The sequence below is a fragment of the Nuphar pumila genome, chromosome 1 (assembly GCF_984573655.1).
Source record: "Nuphar pumila chromosome 1, dmNupPumi1.hap1.1, whole genome shotgun sequence".
Lineage (NCBI taxonomy): Eukaryota > Viridiplantae > Streptophyta > Magnoliopsida > Nymphaeales > Nymphaeaceae > Nuphar > Nuphar pumila.
In genome coordinates this window covers 49,917,717-49,934,482 of record NC_143249.1, presented here as the reverse complement: position 1 = coordinate 49,934,482, position 16,766 = coordinate 49,917,717, and the positions used below count along the sequence as shown (strand labels likewise).

At 37.6% G+C, this 16,766-nt stretch overlaps 1 long non-coding RNA gene across 1 annotated transcript in view; it reads left to right on the top strand.

Annotated features, from left to right (window-relative positions):
- Nucleotides 1-15,595, top strand: part of LOC149848906 (uncharacterized) — a 31,555-nt gene extending 15,960 nt beyond the window's left edge. The window contains exon 2 of the long non-coding RNA XR_016433174.1: nt 15,035-15,595. This is a non-coding gene — a long non-coding RNA (uncharacterized LOC149848906). The remainder of the gene's footprint in view (nt 1-15,034) is intronic.
- Nucleotides 15,596-16,766: the final 1,171 nt, after the last annotated feature.

Here is a 16,766-nt window from a genome sequence, read left to right as displayed (position 1 = left end):
AGCAGCGAGCAATTCAGCGCATGTCTGCTTGATATTTTATTCTTGCTGACGTCCTTTATCGTCGTGGATTCAGCTCTGAATATTCCAGATGTTTGGACGAAGAAGAAGCCAAAGAAGTTGTGCAAGAAGCACATGAAGGTATCTGCGGTGGTCATGTTGGCTACCAAACTCTTGTCAAACAAATTATCCGAGCAGGTTATTACTGGAGAACTATGCAACAAGATTGTTATCGTTTTGTAAAAAAGTGTGTTCAATGCCAGATGCATGCACCTTCCATTCATGCGCCAGCGACATATTTGCAATCTGTCGTCTCGCCATGGCCATTTTCTATGTGAGCTTTTGATGTTGTTGGTCCCATTACTCCTTCTGCTTCAAATGGCCATAAATATTTTCTTGCTGCAACAGAATATTTTACTAAATGGGTAGAAGTAGTCACTCTATGCACAGTAGAAGGTCGGCATGTGGTCTCATTCATCCATAAGAATATCCTATGTCGTTTCGGCATACCACATGATATTGTGTCAGATAATGGCAGTCATTTCAAGAACGAGAGAATGAGGACTTTCTTTTCGAAGTTCAAAATCCATCATCATTTCTCCGCTCCTTATTATCCTCAAGGGAATGGCCAAGCAGAGGCCACTAATAAGATTCTGATTCGAATCCTGGAGCGAACTTTGGAAACAGGCCGTGACTGGCATGAAAAGATTCATGATGCGTTGTGGGCGTATCGAACCACCATTCGAACTCCAACTAATGCTACTCCGTCAGAACTTGTCTACGGAACCGAAGTAGTATTGCCTCTACATGTTCAGAAACCTGCTCTGAAATTTGCATCACTTCTCGAATTACCTCTTGATCAGTATCAGCAACAGCGGCTAGTACAGCTTGATTTGCTAGATGAAAGAAGACTCAGAGCAGCAGAGCACGCTCAATCATATCGTCAGAGGATAGCCAAACAATATGCAAAATCAGTCATTGAAAGAAAATTTCGAGTCAATGATCTAGTGCTCAGATCAACGGCTTATCTCAAGCACCGCCCAGGTGGCAAGTGGTCACCAAATTGGGAAGGTCCCTATGTTGTCAAAGAGGCATTACCTCGTAATTCATATCGACTCATAAATGCCGACGGAGTGGAATTACCAGATCCCATCAATGCTCGGCATTTGAAAAAATTCTATACTTAAACCATGTCTTATTCTTTGTAATTCCTCCAAATTTTGTTCAATAATGGTTAAATTCTCCTTTCCCAGTTATACTGGGGTATTTTTTAAAATTTTGTTTTTATCTACAAATATCCTGTATGCAGGCAGGATAAACAAATCTCTCATTTTGCACGCATGTGCATTCATTTATATCATTTTCATATTTGCATACATCTGCATTCATTGGCATGCATTTGCATCAAGTTCGCTACCCATTCAGGTTAAGGGATAAACCTGAACTACCCATTCAGGATAAGGGATAATCCTGAGACCCCGACAATCATTCTCGTTACAATTCCCAAATACTTTAAGAGCATAGGTCTCTTTTAAAAATTCAAATTTCAAATTAAAAACAAGGTATATTTTCAAAACTCAGTGCTTGAACTGGTACAATTTTGAAATCCAGTGCTCAAACTGGTACACTTCCAAAATCCAGTGCTCGAACTAATATATTTTTAAAATCCAATGTCTATGTTGACATATTTTCAAAACCCGGTATTCATGTTGGTGTTCTTTCAAGATTGAGCACTTGTGTTAGTGTCTCACTAGTGGGTCGTATCAGTCAACCTCTCGGGTTCAGTCTTTGTGTTGATCATTCATCAAAGTTCAAATTTCAATTACCAATTCGACCCTCGAGCCACCCAATTTCCAAATTTCCAATTTCGACCTCCGGGTCAACCAATTTTCAAATTCGATCTTCGGGTCACTCAATTTCCAATTTCGACCTTCGGGCCAATCAATTTCCCAATTTTCAAATTTCCAATTTCAAATTCCAAATTTCAAAATTTCAAATTTTCCAAATTCCAATTTCATACCAATTCCTATCATTTCCTCTTGCGAGAGACCCTTTGTACAGGGAGAGTTCAAGGGAGCTCGTTCTTTTCGCATGCTATCCTTTGTTCACCTAGCCCCTTTTCAGGGAGAGTTTGAAGGGACTCGTGTCTATGTGAACCGTTTGCAAAACAAATTTCCAATTTCATACAAGGAACCCTTAATTCAGGGAGAGCTTCGACCGAAGCTCGCTTTCCTTGTGACCGCAATTTTAAACTTGGCCATTTCATCATGAAGGACCCTCTTTTCAGGGAGAGTGTGATGGACTCGTTCCTTCATGACCAATTCACCGACCTCATCATTACCGGCCCCCTTTCCATAAGAGAAGTCTAATGTTAGGAAGTTTTGACGAAAGCTTAATTTCTCTTCGAAAGTTCGTTTTGCAAACACCTCCTCTTCAGGGAAGAGAGGAGTAATTTCTATTTCCAATGTCTGAATCTTCTCCTTTGGGGAAAGGAGAAGAAAATTTTTGTCATGGATGTGTTACGTTGTGCTTCAAATACTCGCTTCCACAAAGGATTTCAAGAAAATCTTGCCAATTTGTCATTAAATATTTGTTGATTTCAAAATTGTTATTGCACAAAAACATTACCTCAGAATACCTTCAGTATTATTTCTGAAAGGTTAAAGCTTTCGTGAAAAAGGATTCAAAATTCAAATTCTTTCTATTAGCCGACCAAAAGGATGAAGAATAAATCCTCGATATGGCCAGCAAAGGAAATTCAATGTTGTTGCAAAGCCATAAGTGATCGGTATTGATCGCAGTCAATGACACATTTTTAAAGATCATTCTTGGAAAATAAAGCAGTCAAAATATCCTTGGTGATACAGAAAAATCCATTAAATCCCTATATCTCCTCAATCACCTAAGCTGCAATTAAATATCTGCAAAAGGGATCTCTCAATTGTCGTCAAGATGAAGGCGAATTAGGCGAGTAGACCCCCGGGGCCAAAGAAGATTTGAATCATCTCCAAGATGACGGAGTTTGTGACGGATCCTTCCAGGGAAAGTTTAGAGCACCGTCAAGATGAAGGCGACTGCGATGAGCCTCCCGACAAACCCTAAAGGATATTTAATTTCTGCTATCATCAAGAGATTTCCAACCAAAGAGCCAATAACCGTCAATATAATCCCTGAGAGAAAAGAAGGATCGGAGCATCTCTGAGATGAAGGAGTTTGTGACGTACCCTTCTAAAAAAAAAAAAGAGAGAAAAGTCAAGACATCTCCAAAATGAAGGATGATGTAATCTCCAAAAACCCAAGAGAGCTCTAATTCTGCCAAAAAAAAAAATAGTAGGCAGAAAGATCGTCATGAGAAAGAATTCCAGGATATCAGACTGCCAAATCTGCCAAAGAATCCTCTTTAAATTTTGTGAAATTCTATTATCAATATTCTTTCACAAATTGCTTTCACAATATCAAGAATACTCTCTTTTCTGCTCATATCAGGGAAATTGATAGCTTCCTTGAAAGAAAGCCAATTGCAAGCAATTTGAATTCGAATATTGATTTTACGAAGTTAAGCCCAATCGGAGATAATACTTCAGGTAGAAAAGAGGGAATATTTTCAAAGCAATGTGCATCACTTTCAATTATTTCGAATCAACAATAATTTTCAACATTTTGACAATATTTTCTAGCTATCCTGGCGTGAAGCGAGAGCTTGAGGTTCATCTTTGGCGCATCCCGACATCAGTTGTTATCCCTTTTAAGGACTTGATAATGGGAGTTTTTAAGATTCCTTCCCTTCTGTTGGTATAATCTGAGCGCATGGGCTCTCAGATTCGCACACTTCCCTGTGTCCCCACTGTCCCACCATAGAAAGTCCAATTTCGGCTTGAGGTTAAGCCACCAATTCCAGCAAAAGGTCACCAATTTCAAAAGTTATTTAGTCTCAGCAATGAGGCGCCCAAAATCAAACCCCTTTTCAAGCTTTAGGGACCCCAATTTCATCCTTTTGCAAAACCCCTATCGGATTCATTATGCGGAAATCCGAAGGTTCCATCATGGTTTCTTCCTTCGAGGATTCTATTCATTTTTCTGCCCAATCAGGATAAGGGTACAAACCTGAGCCTCCTTTGATGAGGTATTTCATTTTCGGCCCAATCAGGATAAGGGTACAAACCTGAGCCTCCTTTGATGAGGTATTTCATTTTCTGCCCAATCAGGATAAGGGTATAAACCTGAGCCTTCTTTGATGAGGTATTTCATTTCCCGCCCAATCAGGATAAGGGTATAAACCTGAGCCTCCTTTGATGAGGTATTTCATTTTTCTGCCCAATCAGGATAAGGGTACAAACCTGAGCCTCCTTTGATGAGGTATTTCATTTTTCTACCCAATCAGGATAAGGGTACAAACCTGAGCCTCCTTTGATGAGGTATTTCATTTTCTGCCCAATCAGGATAAGGGTACAAACCTGAGCCTCCTTTGATGAGGTATTTCATTTTTCCTCCCAATCAGGATAAGGGTACAAACCTGAGCCACCTTTGATGAGGTATTTCATTCCCCGATCAGGTTGAGGGTTAAACCTGAGCTTCGTTTCTACACGAGGTATTTCCTGTCCCATCCAGGTTAAGGGCAAAACCTGAATCTCACTTCTTTTGAAGTAAAATTTTCTTCTTTATTCTTCATTTCATATCTACCATTTTCATCAAGGCTAATATTTTCATATCCAGTCAGATCCTTCTAACTGGGGCATTTTTATAGCCCAAATTTGGTGTGTTTTTCTTTGCCACTAAGCCCGTCTTCAAGCCGGCTTAGTAGCAAAGAGGGGCATCTGTAAAACACCCCAAATTTTCCTCACTCATTCTCAAACAATCCTCCTCAGGCAATGCCAACCCTGTCAGGTCAGTGTAGGAGTCAAACCCCGAGTCAGTTTCAGAAAATCACCATTTTACCCATTTTCATTAGGAAAATTACCATTTTACCCCTAGGTCATCCCGGACCCCAGTCAGTCGGAGTCAACCAAGCTCATTGGTCAGTTCAAGACAGTTAGAATATCAGTCATCTCAAGCTCATCTGAGCTCACAATGAACAGACCATTTTCATTTCTGACCATTCCTGCCAAAATGGGATCATTTCTTCAAAAATGAGCTCATTTCTCACTTGAATCCAAGCCAATTGTCTCTAAGTCAGTCATTCATAGTCAGTCATGTTCCCCAGAGTCTAACTTGAGCTCACCAGGAGTTCAAGTGCTCCAGTTTCAGTTCAAAACCATTTTCAAGTGTCTAGGAGCCCATTTTAGTCCATTTTAGCTCTTTCAGCTGAAATTGAGCTGAGTTCAGTCAATTGAGCTAGTGTTCAAGCTTTGATTTTAGTTCATATCAGTATTACTGACCTTTGTTGTAGCTCAAACCCAGTTCAGGTTCGTAATTCACTTCACTCTAGTGATCATTCCGTACCATTTCTCTAAAAATGGCAGCTTTTCTTGAAAATTCAGTCGGAAAGGTCAGTTGAGTCAGTGCCTGGTCTGTTCATTTGAGTTCTGAAACTCTAAAACCCAGCTCAATCCAGCTCACTTCAGTTCAATCCAGCTCGAACCCCAATTTTCAATGTCACTCTGACCCAGTAGAGTCCCGAAAACCATTTCTTGAGCTATTTTGCAAATTTTATCAATTTTAATGCTTTTTAAACTGGTACAAGTGTCAATCGGGGTCTGACATCCAAAATTCTTCATTCAGAGTTAGCATTTCGCATAGCATTTCATGTCATTTCTCATCATTTCATATCATTTCTCAGCATTTCATAACATTTCATCACATTTCATTCCATTTTCGAAGTCCAGAACTCCAGTTTTATAATTTTCAATCCAGATAGAGTTTTAAAAGCTTTTAGAAATCAATTTGAAACCCTGGGTTTCCAAAATTAACATTTTTACCCCCGGAAGTCTAAATTTGGAAATATTTTCTCACAAGAAAAATAATCTGGATTTCTTTCAAAATCAAATTTTCAAATTCTACATTGGATTTGCTTCGCAATGGGGTATTGAACTTCAAAATCCGAGCTTGTTTAAAAAACTGCCAAAAATAGCTCGTTTCGGTTGGAAGCATTTTCTCGAGAAAAACAATCTGGATTTCTTTCAAAATTACATTTTTAAATTCTACTCTGGATTTGTTTCGCAACGGGGTATTGAACTTCAAAATCCGAGCTCGTTTAAAAAACTACCAAAAATAGCTCGTTTCGTCTAGAAACTTTCTAAAAAGACTATTTTACCCCTCTAATCGTCAAAATGAATTTCAAATGTGGAATTTGGACCCGCTCTGAGATGGCCCATCCATTTGCATTTTCTTGTTTTAATTTATAAGAAAAGAAAAAAAAATTATCTTTTTCTTTATTTTTTGTTGTTTATTTTATTTTATTTTATTTATTTATTTATTTTATTATATTATTCTTCCTAAGGTGGGACCCACAAGGGGGTTACCCAAACCTCCAACCCATTTTCTTTCTTTCTTCCTCCATTTTCTTTTTATTTTATTTTATTATTTTTCCTTTTTTTTTTCTTTTTCTTTCTTTCTTTTTTTTTTTTCTCCTCTTTCTTTCCTCTCCCAGCCATTCACGTGTACCCCTATCCAGCTTCTTCTTCTTCTTTTCCTATTTCCTTCCCTTTTCTTTCCTTTTCCTTCTTCCTTCTCTTTCCTTTCTTCCCTTCCTTTTCTTTCCTTCTTTCTTTCCCTCCTTTCTTTCTTTCCCTTCTCCATTGTCCAGCCACTATATGGCTTCTTCACTTGCCTATTCCCAAAAAAGGACGTATTCTCCAGCCCTCACCTTCTCTCCCCTCTCACTAAAGTCATTCCCTATTGAAAACTTAGGAAAATTTTCATTTTTTCCTAAGTCTTCAACCCAAGAAGCAACCAAGAAGGAGTTCACGCCAGCCTCTTCTCCCCTTGTCATCTGCTTCAACACTGCAGCCACCATCTTCGCCTTCAACAAACGTCTGCAGCAACTGACTCCAAGTAGTTACCTGCTGCTGCCCATCCAACGCTTTCATTGCAGCCCCTTCCATTGCTGCACTGTAGCAACAGGTCCAGCTTCCCCTTGCACAACTGCAGCCACTTTGACAGCAACTTCCCCCTTTGTGTAACAGCCATTACCACTAGAATCAGCTACCTTTGTTACAGCAGCCACCTCCACAACAGCATAGCAGCTCCAGAGCTCCTTCCACAACTTCAACAGCCACCTCTTCTACACAGCAGCCTTCATCACCACCAATAGAAGCTGCACTTTCACCTTCCTTTAGCCGGTGGAACCTCCTTCTGCTTTGCTCCAGCCATCTACAACAAGTCTCCTCCAGCTGCAACCTTCTTCAGCCACCATAGCAATTGGTACCATCTCTTCCAAGCCTCCGCCTTGCTGCAAGCTTCAACCACCTTCAGCTGGCACTACAGCCACAACCAACAGTCGATCTCAGCAGCCTCAAAGATCCTCCAACATCCATTGGTACAGCACCACTATCACTTGCGCCAACTCCTCTTGCCGCCGACCCAAGGTAAGCCTATGGTTCTCTTCTACTATACTGATTCTCTTTGAAAAAAAAAAAACATTATTGTTATTCTTTTAGAATGATAGATCCGATGTAAAATCCAGTTTAGAGTTGGGTTGGTATTGTTGGGAAATTCTCTATTGTTCATGTTGAAGCCATGAAGAGGAAGGGATTCGTCCAATGAATGGATCGGACTTCCTTCCTCATTTCAAAGGCTAACATCGAAATGGCTCATGACCCCCTAATTTTTTTTCATGTTTTATTACTACCATCATATAGATTCCATGTCTCTCTTTTACTTAGAGTTATATCTTAGTTTTATAGTCATATTGTTCATGTAGTTTAGTTTTATTAATGTCTAATGGTCAGTTATAGGTTTTTTTTTTTTTTTTGTATGTGCCTAATATCATTGTCATTACATGTATGAATTTTCGTCCATAAATTTTGAAATTTTTGTGGTAATCATTTTCGTTTGTTTTTAATATTCTGCCGAAAATTTTATTCAATTCGGGTTTCGGAACCCTTCTAAACCAACCAAACCCTAAATCGGGTTTTCTGTCTCTCTGAGATTTCAATTTCTGATTTAGCAGAAAAGAACCTTCAAAATCACCCATGTGGGAGATTCAAATCATCCTTAAAAAATCACAGTGTATTCATAATCGAATCTACTGATGATCTGGAAATTTTGAAGTTTTTCCAGTTAGTTTTGTCCTCTGTCAAAAATCAGATTTCCCAGCCGCCTGGGAAAATCTTGATTTTCCTTCGTCAGGGTATAGACAGACTCTAATGCACCGACTCCTCCAAATATGTAGTCCGTCTGCAAAAACTTTAAACATGAAAGTTGTTCCTAACATGATTTCCTGTCATTTCCCAAAATTTGGGAATTTTTGGATCTGTTTCATTATTTTTTCCGGATTTTCTCTTTCTGTCTAACCGATTCCAATGTCCAGAAATTCCAGAGATTTAGGTCTCTGATAACAGTGTGGTCTTTTCCAAACCGTAACCCGAATCCCAATAGTGTCAAAATATCAAATATTCCTATGTTTGTCAGGGAAATTTTCCCATAATTTCAGCCATTTTCCCATCTGTCTGCTATTTTTACCACATTTTCTACCGAAACCTGTCTGTTTCCTTCATTTACTAGAGTCGCCGGATTCCGATCCGATTTGCCGGAGTGGTACAGCTCCGACCATAGGTCAAAAACAGAAAGTATAAAAGGCAAAAATCCTTGCCTTACTGTCCTCTGTCATCCCATAAAATTTGGGAAATTTTTATGGAAGTTTGATATCCTAAATCCCCTTTAGAATCAATATTTTAGGCAAAAATCACAAAATTTAGGGTTTTTATTTGAATTTCCATATTTAAAAATACAAAAAAAAATTAGATTTTCGAGATCCATTATGTTTCTAGGGTTATTTTAGGTGTCCATGCCAAATTTGGTTTAATTCCAAGTTCATTTGCTCCATGTGTTAGTTTATCTTTAAATTCAGAAGCGAAAATCAAGTTAAATTCGATATTTTATGATATTTTCGCCATGTTAGGGTTTGTATCATGTACATAAGCATGTAGAATCATATTAGGGTTAATTTTAATCTCATTTGCATTTCATATTTTTCAATTTTGAAAAATTTATTTCAGAAAACCCTGGTTTCAAGGCCATAGTCTTGTTATCAGGGGTATTTTGGTCATTTTGACCTAAATTTCGAAAGTTCAATTTCTAATTCTCCAAAATTTCATGCATATTATCATATTTTATCATATTATGTTTGATTTATTTCATTTGATTTTCAAAATTCCAAAATTTACAAAAAATTCTTTCATAAAACCCTGATTTCAAGGTCATCAGGGGTATTTTGGTCATTTTGACCCCAATTTCGAATTTTCAAGTTTATTTTCGAAATTTATTCATTATTCATCATGTTTATATCAAAGGGGGTATGATTTTGGGTTTATATCTGAATAATATCCGATAATTTCCCATATTTTCGGATAAATTCAGAAAAACCTACATTTTTGTGCTAACCTTGTTTTCTAGTTTTGCAGGAACATTCAAGAAGAAGACTTAGATTTTTTTTTTTTTATTTCAATTCAATGTAATCTCAAATGTAATAATTTGGAATAAGAGTTACTTTTCTGCTTAGAATAGGGCTGCATTGCATATAGTTTAATTTGTGCAAATTTCGATATTTGATGTATGATTCATGTGCATTTATTTCAAATCCACTATGGTTTACACGAATGGCACGTGCACAAGCTTTTATGGAGTTTATAAACTCGGTGGGATTCATATTTATGGCCATAGTCAGAATACGAAGAAAACCAAGATTTATGATCTTCGTATTAGCCACATTCAGCCTACACACTTAGGCTAGCTTCAAAATGCACTGCATTTTTCAAAGTTTTAAAAGGATTTTCCAATTCCTCAATGAAATTCCCTTTTCAAATTCATTCATTCATATCATTCAAATTGCATTATTTTCAAACTCATTTTCCAATTTCAATTTCAGAAAATTCAATTTTCTCAAGAATTTCCAAGTCTTTCTCAGGATCTGATTTTCTCAAAATCCTAAGTTTTCAAATGACATTTCAAAGCATTTCCCAAGTTCAAATCAAGATTTTCCTATGTTTTCAAATTCTCAAATTTCAAAATCCCAAGTTTTCAGAAATCGATTTTCTCATATTTTCCAGTTTTCCTGAGAATTCATTTTCCATTTCAAAAGTCATTTTCCAATAAATTTCTTAGATTTTCTCAAGATTCTCAAATCCATTTTCTCATAAAAGCAATTCCAAGTTTCCAATCTCAAAACCAATTTTCTCAGTTTTTCAAGCTTTCCTGAGAAATCACTTTTCAATGCAAATTTTTGATTTCCAATGAAATTCAATGATTTTCCCAAAAACTCCAATTTCAAGCACTTTTCCAATCATTTTTCCAAATGCATTTCAATTTTCCAAAGCAAACATCATAGTTTCTCAAACTTGCATTTTTTAAAAATTTCATAGCACAAGCCTGATTCTTTGTGCATTCTAGGAAAAATAGAGAATAATTTAGCTATTTGAGTCAAATTAAAGCACGTAATTGATCCTTGGTTCAATTACCCCTGGTAAAGGCGCCAGGAACGGTTGAACCTCGTACCGACAGGCGGATCCCATTCCACGGAATTTTCCCGTAAATTTTAAAAACGGAGGCGAGTAAATTTTCAAAATCATTTTCAAAACTTTGGTCGAGTTTGACTCGCAAATTCGTTTCTCTCTCGCAAGGGAGGGGAAAAATTTTGCGATGATAACACTACTGCAGCCAAAGGAGATCATCCTTAGAGGGATATGATGTATCACCTATATACGAAGTATATATAAATAGTTCGACACTTTATAAGAAGATATTGACAGCCAAACTAGGTTGCAGAAATAGTTGCAAAAGGATGCATAAAGTCATGATTTTGGATCTTAAAAGGCAAGTTATCCATGATAAGAAAACATGCAGAGCTTGAGAGAAGCTGTTAGAAATTCACATTCAGAAGCAAAATTCTAATTTAATGTTTATTTTCCTTGTCTGTGTAAAAAGGGATTCTGGTCATCTTACCAGAACCCTAATGTGTAAAAGGAGATAAATAGAGATGCTGCTTCATCTTTCTGACAGTGGGCTTTGTTTTTTAATTCTCCATCATAAGTACCTTGTCTCTGTCTCTTGAGAAATGACATTATTTGTTGATTCGGTTGAAGGTTATCACCATATATAATTCCCTTCTTTTCAAAAACTCTTTGGTAACTGATTATGTCTTTTTTCAGTAACCACATTGATGCTGTTGGAGGAGCGTGTGTATTAAAAGAGGGCAATCCATCTTTTGTAATCAGTGTGTTTATCTCAATCTTAATAATGGATCTCAGTTCGCCCGTGGACATAGGCAACTCTTGCCGAACCACGAAAAATCCTTGTTATTTGTGTGATTGATTTTCTCTTCTCGTTTTTTGTTTCTTTGACCTATCGATAGTGTGGTGAGTCGTTCCCTAACAGATGCATAACAATCTCCCTGAGCTCATTCTTTGCTCCTCCTAGATGGAATTTGTAGCTGTAAATTAACTGAACAGGATCCAAAACTATTTAGGCTCTGCAATATACTGTCTTGGGCATTATTATGTGCAAAACTAGTCTCTCTCATTTAAGGCTATGTCACATGGGTGCGGGTGCGGGTGCGGGTGCGGGGGTGCGGCAGGGGCAAAAATGTAAAAAAAAATTTATATATATATATATATATAATTTTGAAGTTTTAACAGTAAACATTATCATAAACTCATAATATGATTCATCATTCATGCAGTATATCAACCTAAATATCAAATTACCAATCAAATAAGTAAAGCAATTACATAAATCGACCTAAATATCAATCAAATAAGTATTGCATAAAAGAACTAAATTACATACCAAAGTATATCCTGATGAAGTAATGGATGCTAATAATTTTCTTCTTCATCATCAAATGCATCATTAGAAGGAATACTGGGCTCAGCTAAATCCATGTTTGTTACGTTGAATTCATGTTCTCCCTCGAAGTCACACTCTTCTGGGTTTACATCCCAAAATTTGGATGTTCCTTGTCTGCATTATAAACCCAATTTGAAAATGATAAATACAATACAAGTATATTTAAATGAAAACTAAGAAATAATCAAATAACTAAGAGAGCAAATTAGTACCTGTATTCATCATTGCTTCGCGAAAGTAATCGAAGATTTGAATGAACATATACTAAATCCTCTGCACGCTTGCTGGTGAGTTTGTTTCTCTTCATGTTGTGAATTTGAAAATATGTGCTCCAATTTCTTTCACAACAAGATGAATTAGCAGGCTGCGATAGCAATCTTAATGCAAGACGTTGCAGAAGAGGTGTTTCTGATCCAAATGTTGATCACCATGTGATAGGATCTATATTATCTTCTTCTCTCACGAATAATGTTGGTGCATATAATCTCGAAGATGAAAATTTTTCAAACTCTCATGTGACTTGATGTAGAAGATATGCTTCTGAAAAAAGTCTTGTCATACACATATTTCTATGTCTTGATAGCTCTGGGTCTAAATTTGAAGGGACACGACCAATACCACCAGTCTGCCACTTATTTGCATAATATTTTGAATTAAGAGATTGTGTCATGCAATGCAAAAGAGTGTTGCTCTTATCCCATCTTCTGATTAAAATTGAATGAATATGATTAAAAAAATCTGAATCATCCAATGCAGGATTTTTTTCTTCATGCATGAAAACTATAACTTGTATTTTTTCAATCATATTATCCCACATTTCATAAACTCTGTGAAGCATGGGCTCATCCTTATCAACTTCTCTTAACATTTCCCAAATAGGTTGCGTAAATTGAAGGAAGTATACCACTCTGTCCCAAAACTCATCATCAAGAATGAATTTCTTAATTTCTTGAGCCTTCATATCATCATCAGCACGATAGAATGTTCAATTTTCATCAGTCACCATGTTAATCAAAGCATTCTTCACTCTTTTAATCCTCTTCATCATCACAATGATGGACGCAAAACGTGTTTCAGCGACCTTCAACAATTTCAAATCAGAGTGCCTATTAAATATAGCATTAGCATGATGGTGGTTAACAACAAAATTCTTAATGCTTTTGACATTTCTTTCTAAATCTTCAATCCATGAACATAAAGCATATGTTTGTGAATTTTCTTCTTCTTTGGGGTTACATATGCTCTTTAGGGCTAGATTTAATTTGTGTGCTACACAGGGAGTCCAAGAAATATGAGGATACTCACTCTCCAATCTCAATGCTGCACTTTTACAAACTGGAGCATTGTCTGTAATGATTTGTACCACTTTTTGATCACCCACTTCTTTTATCACTTCTATAAACAATCTCTTTAAATACTCTGCATTTTTATATTCCCCAGATGCATCAACTGCTTTCAAGAATATTGGGCCACTAAGCGAACAATCAATGAAATTGATTAATGGACGCCTTTGAATATTTGTCCATCCATCAGACACAATGAAAACTCTATTTTGCTCCCATGAATATTTTTTTATTTCTAGCAACCTCTCTATATTTGCCCTCTCTTCTGCAAGAAGTGTGGTTCGTATTTTTTCTGAACTTGGAGGCACATAACCACTCAAATTACAATTTGCCAAGGATGTTACTAAATCCTTCCAATAAGGATTTCTAGCCGCATTAAATGGGAGTGAACCAGAATAAAAATACCTCCCAACTTTTCTATCAAATTCTTATCTTCCATATGTATTGAATGCTGCTTGTATCGTTCCTCTACCTCCTACATTGACTTTTTTTTTTTCAGCATCTTCTTGGTGGCTTGCAAATGGCACACTGACTGCAGAAGAATCAACCATTGCCTTTCTCTTCTCATATTCTTCTTGTATTTTCTTGTATTGTCTTCGCATTGCCTCATCAACTTTTCTGCAAGCTGAAATGTCATGTTCTGGTATCTTCAACAAATGAGTCTTCACTCTTGTGTAAGACCCAACAAAATCTTTTTCGCAGAGCTTGCATCGAAATCTCTTGTTTCCACCACCTCTTTCTTCAGTTTTTGCAAATTTATCTACATGTACCCATAGTGGCCCCACATCATCAATCCCACTGCAACTATCAGCAAAACTAGCAGCAGAACTCATATGATGGGATGAGGATGACACAAGTCCTTTCCCTTTATCTGTCATTTTTATCCTGAAAACACAAAAAAAAATACATTACAATTTTCAAATCAATTCGAAAACACAGGGAGAAGGGGGGGCTCAGCCCCTACCCTGTCGACCCAAAAAAAAAAACAGATGGGGGAGGGGCTCGGCCCCTCCCCTATCGACCCAAAAAAAAAACATATGGGGGAGGGGCTCGACCCCTCCCCTGTCGACCCAAAAAAAAAACAGATGGGGGAGGGGCTCGGCCCCTCCCCTGTCGACCCAAAAAAAAAACATATGGGGGAGGGGCTCGACCCCTCCCCTGTCGACCCAAAAAAAAAAACAGATGGGGGAGGGGCTCGGCCCCTCCCCTGTCGACCCAAAAAAAAAACAGATGGGGGAGGGGCTCGACCCCTCCCCTGTCGACCCCCAAAAAAAAAAACAGATGGGGGAGGGGCTCGGCCCCTCCCCTGTCGACCCAAAAAATAAAACAGATGGGGGAGGGGCTTGGCCCCTCCCCTGTCGACCCAAAAAAAAAACAGATGGGGGCTGTCGACCCAAAAAAAAACCCTCTTGTGCCGAAAAACGAGGGAGTAGGGGGGGCTCAGCCCCTCCCTTGCCGACCCAACAAGAGACCGAGAGCGGGGGGGGGGGGGGGGGGTGCTCAGCCCCTCCCCTGCCGACCCAAGAAGAGAGTGAGAGAGGGTACATACCTGCGAAAGGAGAGGAGGAGCCGAGAGGCGGAGCTGGGGTGGCGGCGATGGGAGAGAGCTCGAGCTCAAGGGGAGAGAGAGAGGATAAGAAATATATAATCTACTTGTCACTTTTTTGGATTCTAAAGCCTAAACCATTTTGCAGGAAATTAGCCGTCTACGACTTCAGCTTTCCCAAGTCAAGGAAGAAATGGCTACTCGTCACCAGGTACCTGTATTAAGGAATTCCAGATACTAAGGGGATTTCACCATGATATGTCCAATGGCATCAACTGATTCTCTGTGGAGGATAAGAAATATATAATCTACTTGTCATGGGAGCATGTGCACTCAAGAGACTTGTGCTGCGGGCTCTTCTCAGCCTAGTGCAATTCTTTCATGAGGGGGTCGGGTATAATGGTTGGATTGTTCTCTGTATCGGCAGGTTTTTGTCAACATGTTCAACCTTAAGTTTTCAATTCTACGCTAATCTTTTGTATCATACTAATAATGGTGGTGGGAAGCAATGATTAGGACGAGAATGATGATCAAATGCAGGCGTCGGTTGAGGAATGAATCTAGATTGGTCAGCAAGCTGCTGCAACATTGCTTGCCGAAGAGACCAAGTTGATGGTTATTTAAGATTTGGAAAGTTGAAATTCTAATCATTTGTTTGAGGTGGTGTTTGCATATGGCAATAGTACTTGCATCTGGTAGAATATTTTAGTTATATGATCCGGACCTTATGAACTCTCTCTCTCTCTCTCTCTCTCTCTCTCAAACGTGGGTCAAGGGATATGAATCTAAGGTTCAACCTCAGGCCTACAAAAACCCACTAGCAGAATAAGCTATTTAAATTAAATTGCATTTTCGTCTAGTTTGTTACTTCTGTCGTTTGGCCATTTGACTCTATATCGGTGATGATGTTAAGTACGGCTAGGAAATGAGATGAGCCACTGGTTACTCGGTGGCATCTACAAAACTATGATCACTAAATCATGGTGCAATTTTCAAGAATTGTTAAAAGTGCATTTGAACCCGTCAGGTTCTTTCATTACAAACCACCTCTGTCCTTAGAACCAATAGAATCAATGTGTTAATAACCGTAGATTCTTTGTTATTTGTGGTTGCAAATCCTATAATGACAATGTAATTTTCGTGAAATCAGTCATATATCATAAATTAATTATTGAATCAATATCAAAATTGATTTTCATACCTAAATAATTTAATACATGATTATGAATTGCAATATATAACTAGCTCTTTTACAAACATGCTTCATACACAATCTCATATCACAAATTAATTATTGAATCAACATTTAAATTGATTCATTGTAATATATTAGTTATAACTACACACATCAACTATGTCACCCAGACACTTCTAATAGGGCATCACACCCACGTCGTACTTGCACCCAGGCGGGTGCGACACTTGGACATAGCTTCTTTTGTGTTAGGTTAAGTCAACCACACTGAGATCCATTTATATATATATATATATATATATATATATATATATATATATATATATACTCCCCGCACCCAAGTTTTTTTAAAGTGCCGCATCATCACATCCGCATGCATCCGCACTTATGTAACATAACACATCAACAAACAAATAATTGTCACAATTATTGCACACTTAAATCATTGAATACATAATTATAAATTACAATATATAATTAGTTATCTTACAAGCATGCTTCATACACACTCACATATCACAAATTAATCATTGAATCAATACTAAAATTAATTCATTGTAGTATATTAGTTATAACTAAACATATCAACAAACAATTGTCAACTACTACACACTTAAAACATTAAATACATGATTATGAATTGCAATATATAATTAATTTTCTTATAAACATGTTTTATATACAT